The 19,826-nt window shown below is 43.7% G+C and overlaps 1 protein-coding gene across 14 annotated transcripts in view; it reads left to right on the top strand.

Moving 5' to 3' along the window:
• The window catches only part of CELF4 (CUGBP Elav-like family member 4), a 712,585-nt gene that overhangs the window by 158,614 nt on the left and 534,145 nt on the right, over positions 1-19,826 (top strand). The window lies entirely within an intron of this gene.

Raw genomic sequence — 19,826 nt, 5'->3', positions numbered from 1 at the left:
TCCTGACAGGACCTGTGGGCCCTGCAGAGAGGAGTCCTGGAGGCTGGAGCAGGTTTGCAGGTGGACTCATGATCCCACGGGGAACAAGCTGGAGCAGCCTGCTCCTGGGAGCATGGAATGGGAAAGTGGGGGTGCTTGTGAAGAGCTGCAGCCCACGGGCAGGGGCCAGGGAGGAGCAGTTCATGCAGGACTGCCTCCTGTGGGAAGCACTCCACGCCGGAGCAGGGGAGGGTGAGAGGAGCCCAATCCCTGCAGAAGAAGAAGCAGCAAACACAGCGTGTGATGAACTGACCACAGCCCCCATTTCTCATCCCCCTCTGCCACTGAGGCTGTGCAAATCAGGACAGAAGTTGAGCCTGGGAAGGAGGAAGGGGTGGGTGAAAGGTGTTTTAAGAATTGGTTTAATTTCTCCTTATTACACTGATTTGATTTGAAATAAATTAAACTAATTTCCCTAAGCCAAATCTATTTTGCCTGAGATAGTAACTGGTGAGTGATTTCTCCCTGTCCTTATCTGGACCCATGATCCTTTTGGATAATTTTTCTCTCCACTGTCCAGCTGAGAAGGGGAGCAAAAGAGCTTTGGTGTGTGCCTGATGTCCAGCCAGGGTCAATCCACTGTGGCCCAACTTGTGTTCTGGCTGCACTTAGGGAAGGTGATTCTCATGTTAAGTCAATTTTCCTGAAGGCATGCAAGGATCCTAAAACCATATTTGTTCTGCTAGACCAGTGTTGAAGTAGGAAGGACTGAGGTGGATGCCTGCTGCAGGTCTGTGTGGCACAGGCTGCAGAGGGACACTGTCTTCTCTCTGGAGGCTCCCTAGAGCTCTGGGTGTTCCCAGTTATTATTGCTTAATGTGCAACAGCGTGCTCCCGGACCAGCAGAAACATGGAGTTTCCAGGGGATGTCTTTATGGCAGTTGTCAGGAGGCTTGAGGCAGAGCAGCTATGAAATGGAGCATTTTCAGTGCTCAAATGAGATAGAAGGATCTTGCTTAGCCACATGAGGTGGTGATGCTGCCATCAGGCCAGTGCAGTCAGTCAAACAAATGCAACTCCCTTTACAGTGTGAAGAAAAATAGGTTTTAAAAGCATCACCAGCCTCCCCAAAAGCAAACAATGTTGGTGAGTCAATAAATGATGGAGTTCATAAAGTGCCATTTACTTCCCCCTCCATCTGCAGCAGTAAATTCAGATCAGACTTTCAGTAGCTGTCTGGCCTCACAGGGGTCTTGATTTCTTTTTGAAAACCATGGATGACAGTTACTTCTCTTCCCCAAGCTGTCAAGAAGGAGCTGATATGACTGTCAGAGGTACAGTGTACATGGTGTAAGCAGCGTTTCTGTTTTCACCTCACATTTGTAAATGCAGCTGCTAACATCGGAATTCAACTCATTTCTAATTATTTCAGTAACACTGAGCTGGCTTTCTCTTTCTGCTGAAATCTTCACTATTTACCAAGTTTCCTGACAAGATCTTGAGTGAACAGGATCTATCTGTAGATATTACATTAGTTTCTGGTAGAGGAGATCAGTGAGAAGGAGGAAAGATGCTGATGGTTCACATGTAGGGGCAGGAGGCAGAGAGAGCTCTGCCACAAGGTGTTGGTGTCAGCATCCATGCCTTGGAGACCTTCAAACATACTGACTAGCTGATCTAGCTGATCTATTCCAGATCCTGGTGTCTTGGGCTCAGCTGCTTCAAAACCATCACAGCAGCCCTCCTGGATCTCTCCAGCCTTGTTAATCGTCTGTCCCTACAGCAGACAGAGCTTGGGAGGATCCAGGTCTAGAACCACAGGGACACAGAAGTGTTTTGGCTTGAAGGGACATTAAAGATTGTCTCACCAAAAGCCCCTGCCATGGGCAGGAACCCCTTCCACTAGATGAGGCTGCTCAGAGACCCATCCAACCTGGCCTTGAATATTTTCAGGGATGGGGCATCTATTCTCTGGGCATTGTGTGCCAGTGCCTCAGCACCCCCACAGGAAAGAATATTTTTGCTACCTTTCACATTAAAGCCATTCTCCCTTGTCCTGCCATTACATGCCCATGCAAAAAGTCCCTCCCCAGCTTTCTTGTAAATCCCCTTTAGGTTCTGAAAGGCCCCAATACAGTCACCTTACTGCCTTCTGTTCTCAGTGCTAAACAGCTCAACAGCTCAGACGCTCTCCATAGGAGAGCAGCTCCACTCTCTGCTCATCTTTGTGGCCTTCTCTGAACTCAGAGTGAGTTCCCCTGAGATGTCCACGTCCCTCCTATGCTGGGGACCCCAGAGCTGGGCATGGTGCTCTGGGTGGGAGCAGAGTAGAAAGTTCCTTCCTTAGAGAGGGTAACAAAAGTCAGATGTGACCATCACTGCCCATGTCTTACTTGGACTTCTTTCCTTCACACCTGCATGTGCATGATGCAGTGGAGACCAGCCTGACTTGAGCAGCAATACGCTCCTAACCATGACACCAGATTATCTGAAGAGCAGATGCATAGCTCTCAGCACACCACAGACCTGTCCCAGTACTACTTTCTGATAGTGATTAAATGCAGTGCTGGGGTTTTTTTTTTTTTTGTTTTATTTTGGTTTTCAAGGTACCGAAAGCATGCACAATTTGAATTCACAGTGCTATTTTTCTACCACTGTAAGATAGCGCCTCACATTACCATTCTTCTGCAAAAAGCCATTTTTAACAACTGCAGGTCAGGAGTCTGTTTTTCCTTCCCAGCTTCAGCCCACAGGGATTTTCATGATAACATTTAGCTTCAGAGCTGCATGCTCTATGGAGAAATGTGATTCAACAGCTGCCCTTCCTGAACTGTGTCCTTAAAGTAGAAGCAAACCTTTCATAAAGCCAGGGATGCAGGGGGAACAGGTTTGTATGTGTGTGGATGGGTTTATGTGTATATATAGGGACCCATATGAAGCAAATTTTGCTGTTTCCTCAGATGACTTTTGATTTCCAAGTACTGTAGAAAACTTGGTCTCAGGTCACTTTTTCTGCAGAGATAATCTGTAAGTGGGGAGGATAAGCAGTGATGCTTTGGTAGCTGGGAGCACTGGGTAGGGGTATAGGTGAGGAGGGAGCAAAGAACATCCCATTCTGAATGAGAGTGGAGGTCATTCCCACACCCTGGTAAACTTCTCCCTGTTTCAGTGTCAGGGTGTTACGTGGTCCCTACATAAGAGTGAGGGGACTGGGGATGGAAAGCAGTTGATTCCCACACATGCTGAAGGTAGTGTCCAAGCCCTGCAATAAGGGCTGTTAGCCCATTTTGTTTGTCTTCTTCCCCTCACAGTCCAAATGATATTCCTCTTTTGTTTGGTTGTTGGGGTTGTGGTTTTTTGGTTTTTTTTTCTTTGATTGTTTAGTTTCATTGTTTGGGTTTGATTTTTGTTTCCCCTAGTCTCCTCCTTCCCACAGAATCTCCTTGTACATGCTGTTTTCTTAAAGCTAATTTGTTTCCTGAGCATCTCCCATCTGCCCCCTTAGAGAAGAGTTGGACCTTTTCTCTTTTCACCCACAGACTCCTCTTCCCACCGTCATTTGGTGTGCGAGTGTGTTTTAGGGTTCGTTTTAATTATCATTAGTGTCCTGAAATGACCTACACGGGTAAGCTGCTTTGCATTCCCTAAATCTGGTGTGGAGCAATGCCTGGCTGGCTCCTCTCAGGCCGGGTGGGGCTCTGTGATGGATCAGGGCTCAGCTCCTGGCCTCCCTCCCTGCCCTGCACCCTGGTGAGCCCACGCAGAGCCGCCTTCCCCTGTCACCCCACAGCTGATTGAAAACCCTGCTCCATGGATTAAGACACAAAAGTCCTAAGTGAATTAAATTGCTCAGCCTCAGCTCTTTCTTTCGATGAGAGATTTCGGAGAACAAAAGCCTCTGTAGGTTGTTTTTTTTTTATTTTTCCCACATGGTTCAGCACAATTGGGGCATCTTGCTCTGAACAAAGGAGATGTGGAGCTGAACGGAAATTGCAGGGCTGGTTGTTGGACCCTGTCCTCCACCCTCCCCTCCGTTCTCTGCACCAAGTGCAAAGGGCAGAGAAGATGCTTCTGTTGTACATAGGTGGGAGTTTTTTCCCCTGCACCTTGGCCTGAGTGTACTGAGGGTCCAGAACTGCCCTGGCCCCAAGTGAGTATTCCCTGATACTGTCACTTGAATTAAAGACGGATGATTTTCACATCATTCCTGCCCTGACAACATTAATCTGATGTGGCTTTCACAGCTTTAGTTGCAAATCCAATCACTTGATGGATGGGAATGTTTACCCACCCCAAATCTCAACTTTCCTGCCTTCCCCGCCTCCTAGCTAGTGTCAGCCAAGTCAGCAAGATCTCTGTCCATAAAATATACCAAGCAAGCTGCAACTTTGCAGTCTTACTGGGATTTATGGACAGGCTTAAATGATAGAGGATTTTTTTTTGTTTGTTTTTGTCCTTTTAGGCTTTTATAAACAAACGTTTTCCATGAGTAGCTTTGTTTTCCTGAGTTCCATGTCAGCCCAGCTCAGCTGATGCTGAGACCGTGCCCATCTTTCTCAGCCACCTTAATTGCAGTGAGTATTGTGGCAAACTGAGAGATGAGTTTCACTTTCTGGAGCATGGAGTAAAATTCATGCAAATAACTTTTAAGACTTAAATCTCCTTTTCTTTATCAAACCAAGAGAGAATTAGTATATGGAAGAATATTGAGACAGGTGTGGGGGCAAAATTGGAATGAAACAACAAAAAATTATCCAAAAAAAAGCAACCAGATCTCACTCTCTGTTTTCTCTAATAGGACTGCAGAGGGCTGAGTATTATTTCTTTTACTACTGGCCTTCTCATGTGACTATCTCAAATACACCCCTTCTCTGACCAAATCAACAATGCAATCTGTGTTTGTGTTTGTATTTGGATGTCCATCCATGCCCTACCTTGTGTGACTTTGCCATCTGTGGGGCAGAAATACTGGTTGTGACTGCCACACAGAGTAATTGATTAAGGCCTTTTGCATCTCTCTTAGACAGAATGGGTCATTTGCTAAAGACTGGTCCCATTCTCTAACAATTAGAAGGACTTGGTGTCATCCTCCCTCTGCTATCTCACTGTAATCCATAAAGCATTGCCTTTACAATGCATTAGTATCCTCTTTATAATCTCTCTCTGTTCCCCTTTCTGACTTTCCTTGAAAGGACAATGTCAAGATAAAAATCAAATATTTACTCTTGTGGGTGTAGACAAATCCTTTCTGTGTTACTTATAACACCTCAGATTATGAAATCGGACATGATTTCAATCCTCTAATTGACCTGTCGTCATTTAGGCTATTTACTTTAGTTCTTGTGGTGCTCAGAGCTTGGACAGTGGGTTCAAAGGAGCATGGGAGAAGAGAAATTTTATGCATAACTTGGATGCCTTTAGTCCTTTTATGGCAGTGGAAGCCTTTACATCAGGTGATAACACTGAGAGGAACAGCCTGACATTAGCTGTGAGTAAGCATAGTGTACAATCACCTCCCTAAAAATGTTATTTTGCTTATTCTGGTCTCTCATTAAAGAGCTACAAAGCACAATTCGTGGAAATTTTTCATGTAAGTGCTATCCTGGAAAACCTGGCTATTCAGGTTTTGTATTGACCCTCAATGAACACTGTAGTGAGAGAAATGCAGTTTGGTAGTAAGAGTGTGAGTCATGTGCCCTGAAAGCTTCATTTGAGGGAGCAGTAAAGTCAACTGGAAGATCTCTTTTGATTTCAGCATTATCTTCCTGGCTTTGTATGCACTGACCTATGCTACCCAGGTAATTCTGATAATCCAAGGGATGCCAGGGTGTCACTGTTAGAGACTCAGTCCCTCTGTAATAGATATGAAGGATGTCCTTATGTCAACGTGCTTCAAAGGTACGACACAGAAACTAACGTTTTTCTGCCTTCTGCAAAACAATTTCTCAGTAAACATACACCAGTCCCTTTGAGAGGTCTTGGCTAAGGTTTAACTCCAGATAATTTTTCGCTGTGTTGAAATTTAATCACTTCTGCTGAAACTTTTTTGGTAAGGGACTGAGAAGGGCAGAGTGAAGGAGGAAAAGAAAAGCCCTCAACCTTTCCAAAGGGTTGGGATGTGAGAGGCACTCTTCTATCTAAGAAAACCATCAAGTTTCAGCAGGCACATTGGTGCTTGGTGCCTACTCACATAATTTTATGGCATTCTCTGAAGACAGTGATGTTGAATGATAAACATGAATAGGTTCAAGCTTTCTGAGAGGTCCAAGAACACTCATGGGATGCTGCAACTTTTTCATTTCCTTATGTTAAGACATTGCTGCTTGTTGGAGTGGACAGATGGATACATAATTCATCCCTCACTCGTTCAACAGTGACTGTTTTGGTCAACACAGGACAGATTGATGGTCACCCTGAGGTGACACAGTATGCTTGGGGGGACCAGGAATGCAGCTAAGGGTGCATCTTGCCTGTGTCAGGCAGAACGAGCCACTGGAATACACTGGACTATAGAAGAATTTGAGATAAAAAATACTCCTGGCCTGGAGCTTGCCTTCTTCTGTGACCATACACGTGGGGTTTAAGCACAGTTTAGTGCCTAATCACAATATATTTCATTGACAGTGCTGTTAAAATGGTTGTTCTTACCTTCTGCCTAATGGCCATTGAGAGGTAGGCTGTGCTCTGCACATGGCAAGGGGTAAAGTTAATGACTGTAATTTCAATTGCTTGTAAGAGATCCTGAGAAGATTTTAGCACGCTCTCTTTTCTTCCTAGTGTCTTTTCTCAAAGGTGGGAGGATAACAAAAGTCAATGTGACCATCACTGCCCATGGCAGTAAATCCATGATGGAGCCTTGATTGCAGTTCATCTCTTCAAATTTGTTCCCTGGTTCCCCAGTTAGCTGACAGAGAGAGTGGTATTAGCTGCAAGTGTGAGATCAGATGGGGTGGGTATTAATGGAATCTTTGCTCCTGCTCTGATTGGTGGCCTTGATTGCATCCATGATGTTGTCTGTTCCTGTATCTCACCACTGGAGGATAAAGTCTGATATCTCTATGCTTTTTCTAGAAAGCTGTTATATCCCAGTGACCAAACACATCAACACATTAAAAATCTTGCTCCTGAATGGTAGGAACCCAAGAAGGTTTTGAGGGAAGGTGTATTTATTTGTCTGTCTTTTTAACCAGTCTCTTTCACAAATCAAGTTGTTACCCAACCAGTTGACTCCTTGGCAATTGGGGTACCAAGCTGATGTACCAAAAGGGGTAGAGTCTCACAAGTACAAGGAAAACAAGTGACTTTTGCAAAAAAATTTGTGAAATGGAAAGCATCAATCTGTTTTAATACAGATGCTCAGGAAGGGTAAAGATAAGAGGAGAGAAAACAGTTAAAAATTGCAATCAGTGTGTAGTGGGCACGGTCAGCTGAAGAGTTAAGTGACAGAGCCTTATTCACTCATATGAATTAATAATTGATTCAGTAACAAATCACTAATGTTGCAGTAGTCATGGTGAATAAGATAATAAATGTGTCCTGTCCAGGGAATGCAATGTTGTTAGAATTCAGCTGAAATTATTCATAAATGTGCTACTTTTCCTCATCTCCAACTACTGCTAGTTTAGCTTTTCTTTTTAATCTTCCTAAGCTGTCACATTAGATGGTGGAGCTAGTCACATTCTATATACAGTGGGATATTAAGGAGAACTGTGGAGACATTATGTCAAATTTCAATAGATAATAGACACAAATTAAGAAACAAAGTGCCTTCATACCTTTTTGTGCTCCTCGTCTAGCTTAATAAATAAATAAAATAGAAGCCCAAAGGCTATTTAATATCTTTTGCATGTGACCCCTCCAGATTTTCTGCCCCCTCCCTCTTTTTCTGCTCATGGAAGGAACTCCAAGGACTTCTGTAGCCCTTTGGTGATGACATGTCCCGACTGAAGAGGCTGCAGGGTACCTGGTATTTGACTGCAGAGAGGATCCACAGCCCCTACACACCAGTCTGAAATGCCACCACAGGTCCTTACGTGTTTGAACCACTATTCACAAAGGCAGCAGGGTGTCCTGGATGACAGGAAATGAGGGCTTGTAGTGGTATTTGGAACATGAGGAAAAAGGTGTTGGGGATGGAGAATCAGTCAGCCCGCAATTAAAGAGAAAGTGAGGCAGATGGAGCAAACTTTCAAAAGATGAGAAGTGCTTAAGAATGTCGTAGCTTAGATGATGTGAACAACAAAATATCTCTAGTTTATCAAGGAAAATTACACCAAGGACTAATACTCGTGAAAGCCAGCCAGACAAAAAATGACAAATAAGTATGCTTTTGTTTTTTTTTTTTTTCTGTAATCAATGAGTGTAATTGAGCTTTGTCATAACTTCAAATGGGTGAATTTTTCATTGCTTGAAGTTTTCAAATCAACATTTGGATCCCTTCCTAGAGAAGATGCTTTAGCCAAGGGCAAGGTGTTCAGTAAGTGAGTGGAAATTGTGGTGCATCATGTTAACGAGGTGAGATTAGAGAAATCTGGCCTTAAACTCTTTGAACACAATCTTTAAATACATCTGGAAAATGACAACAATATGAAACAAAATCCCCATCAGTGCAAAAATGAAGAATGCTGGAGAAATTATCATTGTGTTCAAAGAGGGAAAATAATAAAGATGGGAAATAGTTCAGAACTCAGGGCTAATGGCAAGCAGTCTAGAAGTAAGGACAAGGTAATTTTCAGTACAACAGAGGGATAAGTGGTAGAACATAGGAGATCTCATTTTAAAAGTGAGGAAAACATGGGGAATTCACATGCCTACAATATTTAGGGCCAGTCTGAATTGCAGTGGACAGCTTTGTAGGAATGTAGGTCAGGAAGTCTTCAGTCCTGCTCTGCTCATATTCCTGGTACACAAAGAAGCACATCCCTCTGAGCCAGACAGAAGAGTAGGGCTGAGTCAGAGACCAGAGACTGCACCAGAGTACCCTTGGAATACTGAGCTGAGAAAGGGAGGGGAGCACAGCAGAAATCAGTGAGCTCTTTGGAGAGGGTGATCTCAGCTCTCCCTGGTTTGATATGCATACTTTTCTCATCTGTAGCAATTACACACAACCTCCTAAAACTTGCTGTAAATTCACCTTTCTGTGCTCTCCTCAGATTTTGACTTTAACCTCCTGTTAAGATGTAGCTTCCACCAGGAGATTCTTGCTATAGTGAAGCAACACAGCAACCCATTTCTGTCTGGAGATGCAGCCGCCAGAGCAGGTTTATCCATACAGCCTGTGATTCCCCAGGCTGGATGCCAGCCAAGATGACGTTGTCAGATCTCTTGTTTTCAAAAAAAAAAAAAAAAAAAAAGAAAAAAAATTCTAAAAAACCCAACACTGCCATGGGGGCCGCAGTGATCACACAACAAGAGGGCCTCCCACCTCTGCCTCCCCATCCTCATCTCCCTGGGTGCTACCAGGGAACAATAAAGCCCAGCAGAAAGGAGCATCACTCCTCGTGTAATCACAGAGGATAAGACACGCTGTGTGTGCCTCCCCCCCGGGTTACCTAACCCCTGGTGGTGGCAGGAGCTGTACGTGCCTCCCTGGGAATGATGTCAGAGCAAGGCGCAGGGGGCTGGGGCTGTGCCACATGGCGAGTCACATGCACTGTGGCTGTCTTCACGTCCTCCTCCTCCTCCGAAATGCTCCGTGTTTACTCTGCAGCACACTACTCCCCTGTGCAAGGGAAATGCTGCTTGCTGGGGTGCTGAGGGAGCAGGGTTCACACGTGTGTGCGCACGTGTCTGTGTGTGTGCAGAGACAGGCCTCTCCTCCTCCAGTGCTGCTTTAGCACCAGATTAGGGACATGCTCTTCCCTTGGGGCTATGAGGTCCCTTCAAGTGAAGCCCGAGCTCTCCTCCATGCAGCAAGAGGAAAAAAAAATGTGAGAATGGGGCTGGAGGGAAGTGGAGAGGAGCGGAGTCCTTGGCTGGCTGTTTGCCCTGTCCGCTTGTCCTCCCTCCACTTCCACATTCCCTCTTCCCCCTGCCACCCGGCCCTCCCCCTCCCTCCACACACATACACTCCTTTTATTCTCAGTAAGTTATTAAAAATGTAGACATCACTGGCTCCCAGGGTCAATATGTTGTTTTTAAATTTAAACATGAATTTCCATTTCATTGAGCCTTCAGGCCTAATGAGATGTGCTTTGACAGGAGCAGCTAGCTGGAAAAGGCATGATTGAGGGGCGAGCCAATAATATTAACTCACAGCAGAGTGTGCACACACAGCGCCGGAGCCACGAGCCTTGATTCGCTCCTATCCAGGGCTCTGGATACAGCAGGCAAGGATTTCTGCTGCAGGCCCTGCAGTGAAATGTCAAATGCATTTAACCATCTGTGAGCTCTGCCGGCTCGTGCTGGCCCAAGTTGGACAGCCTGAATGGAGTTTCTTTCAGCTGGGATGACAGACGGGGCCAGGAGGGCTCTGGAAGTTGGGCTTGTCAGTTTGGAGGGCATCAGCTAAAACAAAGAGAAGAGCATAAAGCTGTGGAGAAGGCATTGGGATGGGACTCAAGGGATGTAGACTTCCACTGGCCTAGTGTGTGACCTGGGCAGATCACTCTGTGTTACAAGGAGGATCAGGAGGGAATGTTTGCATATCCTGGTGTTGGAGGTCTCTCCTTTCCCTGAAAAGTGCCTCATTCTCCCTGGGGACAGCTACCAGCACACAAACTTGGCGATATTTCCTGTGGAGAACATGATTTTCCCAACCTAGTCTGTATAAAGCACATTTGGGAGTCTCTGTCAGGATTGCACTCTGGGAAGGGACAGCAACCTTAACTCCATTTCCACAGGGAAAACCTTATCTCGGTTGTGAGATGGCCCAACCTACCAGTGTGTTCTGGGTGCTACAGGACTGTAGAGTCCTCAGCCTGGCTCTGTCACCAAATAAATTTGTCATTGGAAGTGACATTTTCCCATATTTCGGAAAGATGGCTCATTTCAGTCTTTTCATCTGTTACAGACAGAACCTCTTACCAGCTCCAAGACCCATGTTTTGTTATTCTTAAGGTGTGTAACACCGCAGATGTGCAGGAACAGCAAGGCAGTGAGAATAGCATAACACATAAAAAAAGATAGGTTGGTCTGATTTTTCCAGCTTTCTATCAGAAAAGATATCAGTTGGAAAGACTGAGGAATGGACCTCCAAAATGAAGAGAATTATTTGTGACTTGTCTCTAAATTAGGATTAGCACAAATGTTTTATCAGAGCTGTGTTTGGGAGAAATTAGATATTTGACCTTTAGATTTTATGAAAAGATTTTTTCCCCTCTGAAAATAGTGATTTGGCATTGATAAAATAAAAGGGGAAGTAGAGAAGAAAATCAAGTTTTGGAAAAAATAAATAATTTTGATTTTCAATGCAAAATTGATGCTTCCCATAGACTCAATCCAATTAAAACGCTATTTTTTTCAATCTTTCTTTTTCTCTATCTGGGCATACAGAAAAATCCATTTCCCAGACCTAATCCAGACCCCTGGTGATTTCAAATCACTTAGGAGGTTTCTGTCAGGTGTGATTTGTAGGCCTTCCTTGGTTTTGTTGATCCAGACTTAAAATCAGGAAGAGCCTTTCTCATGGTACTTTAGTGGGTTTGCTCCTGCTGAAACCCACAGCAGCAGATGCTGATCTGTGAGAGTGTGTGCGTGTTTACAAAATGCGAAGGAAAAATGCAGCGTGATATTAAATGAAAAGTGAATCAGAGTAATAATTAATAATAAAGGCTGCTGAATATTCTGAATCTTTGAAAAGAGTCGCTTTCTTCCCCCCTGAATCCGGCGAGCAGTCACTCGTATGAATAACATTACATGCATGAGTAATCCTTTTGAACTCAATGAAACCCAAGTTAAGTATGTGCAGGAGACCCACGCAGGATGGGGACCAGGAGTTTTAGCCCTGAGCTGGGGGAAGCTGTAGCATTATGTTTGTACTGTTGCTTAATTGCAGAGCAGATGTAAATAGTAGGTCTCCCCAGTTCTATTCTGTTTGGGCTTGGCTGGGAGAGATTCCCTCTTGGTGCCTAAACCTTTCTGGACTTGTGCATTTGTGGCCTTTAAAATGTGATATTTAGCTTTCAGAAAGCAAATAACAACCATTGTGCACTTTTTTGCACCTTTCTCCTGAGGGTCTTCCAAAGCACTTTTGACAACATTAACTGTTGAGACCTGACAACTCCTCTGCTGAGGGACAGCATTTCAGATTTGCTCTTTCTCCTTTTCCCCCTCTCTGAGTCTGCCTATATTTCTCACTTGCATAATGATATTTGGACCTTCCATAAAACCTCTCCTGCTAATAACATATTTGTATAAGAAGCTGAATTTCTATTTCACATTTTTTCTAGGAATAAATTTCTAACCTGCACACACTTAAAATTTTGGAAAAAATATAATTTAGAAAAATCTTACATTTTGAGGGAAGCAGTTCAATATGTCTTAACATTTGGTTTTGAGAGTCCTGGGTGCTCAATTCTGATTTTATAGAGAACTAGATAGATAAAGGTGAAGTCTAATTTAGAGCATTGTGCCCAGTATCATATAAATCATCAGTGTTAGGAGCAAGAATAAGAAACCCAGAGTACCAAATCCCTTGCTTTATGTCCTGGCTGACACTTGTAGTAGGAGAAACATGAACTGCAGCAGCTGAGATGGTGTGAGGATTTGCTGCCTTAACATACAGAACGATTTCCATAAGCTGAGTTTCATGAGTCAGCATTTCAGAGAGCAATAACTTACAGTAATAAACAGGGAAAGAACACCAAGTTTGTGTGGGTAAATTTGGTTCTAAAATGACTGATGTACTTCGTGGTAATCAGGTACAGTTGTGATTTGAGCCCCTTAAAGCCTGTGAAATATGTTCTCTGTTGGATAATTCCATCTTTTTATTTTTTCTTCTTCCCCATCTTTTATTTTCAGGGGTGTTTTGTTTTTTTTTTTTGTTTTGTTTTGTTTTTCTTTCTTTCTTCCTCCCCTTTTCTTTAGCTTTAACTGTCTTTAAGGACAGATACCTCAGTGGGATATTGTGCATTGCCACTACAGAAAAAGAGAATAAAGAGTGAGGCATGGAGAGGAAGAGTACAAATTTTCCCATTCACTATTGATTTTTGTGATTTGCAGAGGGAAGCTTCTGTGGCTTCTGTATGAAGGCTGTAGGTAGGGAAGATGGGGAAAATGGGGAAGCAGATTCAGGAACTCTGCTTCCATGTAAATTTTTACCCATCCCTGTCTTTCTGCTCGGTGGAATCTTGGAGCGGATTCAGGCTTTTCATGTTCACAGAGAATTGGAAGCTTAGATCTCTGACCTTTTTAAAATCCATTTTGAGTCTCATCTTTCAGAGATTTAAACAAAAGATTTTGACCTAAACAGCCATTGGTTTACACTTTCTGATAGAGGGGATAAGAAAGACTAAGAGGAAGGAGGGGAGAAGCAGAGATTATCTGAAGCAGGACCTGCTGATTCAGGTGGTAATTTTGCAAGTGGGACAGGGAGACAGAAACCTGTGAAAGGTGCAAGTTTCTGCTTTAAACCTGTAGCAGGAAATGTGGCAAGAACCTTTGGGGCACAGACAGACTCACTGTTGGAATAAAACAGTTTTCCCTACTATAGTCAGGCACAGTGTTAGAGGAAAAGGACATTCCTGATTCTTTACTGCCATCATAATCATCTGCTTTTATTGCTTTTATACTTAGACCCTGAAGAAATGTCTCAAATAGCAGAATTTCAGAGACCTTTCAGAGAACGTGTGGGATCCAAGCATTGGGCATGGTGGCAGCTGACACCTCTCACTATCTTAGCTTGAAATCTTCATTCTTGGTGCTGATTTTTTTTTTCCCTTGGAGTCCTTTCCATTTGAAAATTAGTAGTAGCTATGAAAAGATATCCATTCCAAGCCTTCTTTATTTCCCTTCTCCCTCATTTTTCTAATAATTCTTTTTCTGTTTGGAACAGATTTTTTGTGCTTTTTGGCAATTGGACAGGATCAAATTCTTCATACCTCTTCTTTTTCCCACTGACCCACCCAAATACTTACCCACTCAAAGAATTAAAAATGGAAATGTGCTAGTGAAGAATTCTCTATATTTAGGAATGCTGGAAGGGGACGTGTCCTTTCCCTAATCACTCTAGGAGGACTTTTGTGATACAGAAGTGTACTACCACTGGAGCTTCATCTCTGTTCCTCATCTTCAGAAGGAAACATCAGAGGGTGTGGAGAGAGGAGGCATCTGACACACCAGACACATAAGAGGGAGGAAGGATTTGCTCCCTGTTGAGAGAGGGGCTCACCCCAGACTTCAGAAAAGTCTAGAGCAAAGCTCTGCCCCATCTCACTCCCGCCTGCCCAGCTGCAGGGGGCTGTACAGATGCAAGGGCATTCAGTAAACAGACTGGCTCCAGCTGGGGAGTGTTCTGTTGGGGAGAATGGATTGAAGAAAACCTTCATTTTGCCTGGAGCTGTGAGCTGTGTTTTTAGTCTTGTTTCCAAAGGAAACAGAGCCTATTCATTCACACAACCTACCCACATCTGCTCACCTGCTTTCCTTCTACCCCCATTTCCATCTGCACTCCCCCAAGACCCTTTTTAACCTATCAGTGTGTTTCAACCACATCTAAAATATCCTAAAAACTCTTGATGGTAATTGTGGTTCCAGTGGCTGAATAAAAACAGGCAGAGGAAAGGGTTACCAAAGCATTTCCCTTCAGAGAAGGTAATGGCCAGAGTCTAACCTGGGCAGCAGCTGGTGCAGCTGGAATGCGTCACCCCCAGCACGAGCCACAGAGCTCACAGGCTTTTGGACAAAGTGGAACTTATGGAGGAGGCTGGCTTAGCGAGACGGGAGAGCACGGGAGGCCTGAGATACAAATCTGTAGCAAGCCAAGCTTCATTAGCTTGGCTTCATACTTTGAGGAAGCAATTATTATTTCCAAAGCTTCCACGGCGCACGGAGGATGCGCCGCTTAGCTTAGAAAAATGCCACGTCCTTGAGAAATACCTGTACCATTGAGAGAGCCAGGGTGTGCACAGTCAGTCCTGAGACAGAGAGAAAAGGAGTTAACTGGGCACCTTTGGAACAGCTTAGAGTGGAGGCATTAAGATCTAAGATGTGGAAGCTTCTCTGTTGAAAAGAAGAAATCCTCCCCACCCCATGAAACACGCAAAATGTTGAACCAATTATTTTAGGACACTGTGAAGATCAAGAGGTATTCCTGGAGTAGAAGGTTTACATAATTTAATAAATAAAAGCACTAGGCAAATTTGGTTTAGGAAAATTTCCAGAGGAGGCACCCATGGTGACTCTTAAACATGGTTACCCATGTAACCAGTTTCTGAGAAATTTCCATAATTGCTGTTTTCCTGAGAGTAAGAGGCTCTGGCTGGGGGGAATTCACTTTTATTCTTTCTATTTCTTCATCCACAAAAAATCTCCTAATTACTGTCTGAAATAGGTGCTGGACTTGAAAAGTGATTAGGTGGTTCTAGCACCACAATATTTATTATTTCATCCTCATTTGTTGGATATTCTGGGTCCTAGTAACTGAAGGATTGAAGTTTGAAACAGAATTCATTGGGAAGGAGCCATGGACAGATTGACAAAGCTGCTGTGGGATAAGAAACTGGTAATTGTGGCAGATTTATTATGACCTTCATAAATGGGCAATGGAACCTTCAATTCAAGGAGGAAGCCATTAACCCTTTTGCAGATATTAAAAATAATGTCATGGGGTACTTTAAGTATGCAAAATTTTTCCTCCTGATGACACACTTTCCTTTGGGTCTGATTTGAAAAGCTGTGCATTCTCCCAGGGGCTAAGCTTCAAATAATAGCGAAACGTGCAGGGAAAGAAACTACTTTCACACTTCATAAAAGCAGGACAACTTTCCACCAGGGAGCCAGCAAGCAGTGTCCCGATGGGACCTGTAAAGGTGTGTTTAAAACAAAAGTGAGACAGGTTAAGAGAAGACTGCAGTGATTAACAGGGGGCCAAGTGTTCCCTGTGTATAATAATCTGATTATTGCAGCAGTGACATCAACACTTTCACTGATTTAGTCTGTCTGGGGTTCCACCCAGTTATTTCTTTGTGAAAACAAGAAAAATATCGTAATGCAATTTTCTCACATTATAAAATGCTTCAGTACTCCAAAGTTATCTGAAATATTAATGTTTTGGGAAAATGCAAAGCATTTTGCTTAAGAAAGGCGACTTGATGACAATAGTAGCAGAATTCCATAGGATTTGGTGGCAATCGTAGTTGCTAAGATTTTGGGGGGAGGGTGAAAATTGTTACTTCCCCAGCATGTGAGGGAGGATATTGAGGAAATGAGAGATGAAAGGACCTCTTGAAAGCAATATATGTTGAAATTCTGGGAGAAAAAAAGCAATTTTGCTGAGTTTAGAGTCTCCTATATCAGCGTTGTGGCTAAATAAACTTTTCAAATTCAGTACAAAATTATTTTAATGAAAACTCAGTGGGAGTGGCTTTTAACTTGCTGCACAGTGATGAGGAATTACCAAGTAATTGATCAACAATGTCTTGAGAGGCTTCACATCACTAACAGAAAAGGCACCAACAATTTTGTCATCTCTGTGCAGATGGTGGTCACAATTCCCTATAAGCTTTGAACTGATGCCTCCCTTCAAGTCCAATGGTCCCAGCCCACAGCTTTTCCAAGCACCATTTGAAGTCAAGATGACTTTTGCTCCTGTGGTGCTGCATACCTCATCCTACCCTTCAGAACACAATACTGGTGTGAAAAGTGCAGATATTTCCTGGAAGAGATAAAGGATAATAAAACCTGTTCTGGGCAGCATTGATTGTATGACCTTATATGAACAGGGGTTTTTTTTTCCTTATTTCCAGAATAAATATACCTGTTATGAGGTCTGATAGGAAGAATAGACTCTGGCTTCTCTCCATTGCTCCTCTGAGCAAAAGCATCCCTTTAATGAACCTAGTGCTCAGCATCCAGGGGACAAAAAGTGCACTTTGCCCTTGCAGGCAGGTGCAGGAGGGATGATTTTCCCCATTAGTGTTTTGGAGTATGGATAACTGCTTTCCCCAGGATGGCTGATCAGTCAGTAGGATGTCTCTCTTTCCACAGCCTCCCGCAGAGGTGGTGGGCGAAAAGGAGAGAACAGCAGAGAATAAGCCTCTTCCAGCTTCTTTTCTTTACCTTGCTCTGCCTTGTTCCTTTGATGTAGCTGCTGGGACTTGTGCACAGGGACAGTGAAAGGCCCAGGCACAGAGGGACTGCCCAGAGCTGCCCCAGAGCCCGTCGGAGGGGCCATACAAACACAGCATCCAGGATGCTCCAGCAACACCATGCTGCTGGGGCAGAGCAGGCCTTTGCAACAGCTCTTCCTCTGGTGTGTAAATGAAAATAGAGGTGGTAGTGTGGGACATTGGAGTCTGAAACAGGAACATATCATGAGCACGAAATGAAAGCGAACGACAGTTACTTTTATCTATTTGTCTTCATTTCAGTGGATTCTCCCTTCACCCATTCCCACCCGCCTCTCGTCCTTTTTTATTGGGTGAATAGCAGTTTTTGAACAATCTGATAGTAGTTGCTAGCTCAGCTCCTTTGCTTTTGAGCTGTATTTATTACTCATTTCCTGATTTCTTACAAAAGAGTTCTGCTGCCTTTGAGATTTACTGAGGGGTCTCTTTTCTGCAAGGAAAGGAACAAAAAACACAGGGAGGACTTTGCTCAAATCTGGCAGTGGAAAGAGCTTCCCCTCACCTTGTTGCTCTTACTGACCTTTTTTCCAACACTCATGCAAATTAAAATCAGCCTTTTCCATCTATCCATTCCCTTCTCGCTCTGTACATCAGCTTCACATTGCAGATAATCATTATCAAGAAAATCCTCCTGCAGTGCACTTGTTGGTAGGGATCTGGAAAGTGTGCGTCTGTTCAGCTGCAAGGCAGGGCCAGACATATCTAATTGATGCATAATTATAACCTATTTGGTCTTCCAAACTGCTGCTGCTGCTGAAGCTTATCTAACCTTAAGAAGGACTGGCTTCAGCTACTGCAGCTGCCACCTCAGGAATGCCTCGCCCAGACCCACAGTCTCTCTGGCTCGGGCTAATAGACATTAACCCCATTGCTCTGTGCTTTGTTTTGAGTTCCTGACACGTCTGTTTTTGACAGCTGGCCTGCCCTGAGAGGACCTGGATGTGCCCATTAGTGGAGCCAGCCCTGGGCGCACAGTGGGCTCTCCTCTGGCTGTTGTACTGCGGAGGCTTTTCACCACCACCACCACACAAATGCAGTTCCCAAAAAGGGAGTCTGAGGGACTGCAGCTGGGGAGGACAGCAGTGGAAATGCATGGGAAATTCTGTTCTGAAAAACTGTGTGAACTGTGTGTGCAAGGCCATGGTGATAGCTGGGCAGAAATACACGGGCCCAAGGAGGCGCCTTCCAAGCCCTCCTGATCAGTGGAAAATTCAACCTAACTCCAGACATAAACCTTCTCCTTATCCTGTGGCACTTGTTTTTGAATGTATTTGAGCCCCTTCATCATCCACATGTGAGCCAAGGAGGAATAGAGAAAGGCTTGGAAACACAGATCATTGGTTTACCTTTCACCCTGCCCTCTCTAATACTTTTGATTTACCTCCAAAAACATTTTCTGCAAAGAGATCATCTGCCCGTTTATGTGCAAAATTGCTGAATTCTAAGGATGTTAAATGGCTTAATATTATCACACAGTGACTGAGATATGAAAGAACCCAGGTGACTTGACTTCTCCAACTCTTTATGATTTTCACCCTGTTCTCTCTGCAAAGTGGTTGTGCACTAAAGTGCATGAGAACTGCTGCACTTTATACTCCCTGAATACAGCTTTTAAATTTGGGCTGGTAGACCTTTCTCTTGAGTACCTGCAATTTACAGTCCCTCCTCTCCACATTTAATTGTGTTTGTAAATAATCAGTATATCTTTGGGTGGAAAAATAAAAGTGCAAAGGATCTGTTACGGGCCAGATTTGTAAACTAAATCTTTCTTCTGCAAAAAAGAGATAAAGGGGAGGAGCCCTTTGGTAGTTTATTTCCTGCACAATTAAAAAGCTCTAGTACTGCTGTAAATAAAACTCCAGTAACCGTAGTCAGCTGGCACCATGTGGAAATCACTGATTTTCAGGCTGAACAAAACTGTCCCTTTGTACACCTCTGCCATTTGCTGGCACTGAGCCGAAACAGTTTGAGTGTGTGTGGAGAGGCAGCTGGCTGTTTGCTCTGTGCCTTGCCTGTGTAGCACCCAACACGGAGATTTTTCTGACTCAAAAAGAATATTTTGAGGACGTTGCATTGGTGAAAATACATAATTATGTGTTGGGTGGTAGGTCATTACTGTGCTGACTGCGTTTGTTCCTTAAGCAGCCTGAGAGAAGCCAGTATATCCCAATAGCTAAGAAAGGATTTGCACGCCTGGCTGAGGATCTCAGTGTTTTATCTGCTCTAGTGAACCAAGCCTGCAGCTCCCTAAAATGAAGAGAAATGCAGTCACTCAGGACCTTTTCCTTTGTCACTGAATTGCACAGCCCTGGACCAGAAGGGTATTTAAGGGTGAAGGCAGGAACAGAGCCTAGGTGTGGTTATTCCCTAAGATGGTTTGCTCATTAATTCCTATTCGTAACATTAGATCACAATTTATTTTTTTGGGTTGATTGTTTTGTTTTTTGAAGGGGGTGTTTTTTTGTCTTTTGGTTGTTTTTTTTTTTTTTGTTTTTGTTTTTTTTTTTTGGTGACTGGGAGGAAGAAAAATATCCATGACTGGTGTAAGACCAGGATAAGTTT

The sequence above is a fragment of the Melospiza georgiana genome, chromosome Z (genome assembly GCF_028018845.1).
Source record: "Melospiza georgiana isolate bMelGeo1 chromosome Z, bMelGeo1.pri, whole genome shotgun sequence".
Classification (NCBI taxonomy): Eukaryota; Metazoa; Chordata; class Aves; order Passeriformes; family Passerellidae; genus Melospiza; species Melospiza georgiana.
Note: the sequence above shows the minus strand (reverse complement) of the source record. Positions and strands in the feature narration are given on the sequence as shown.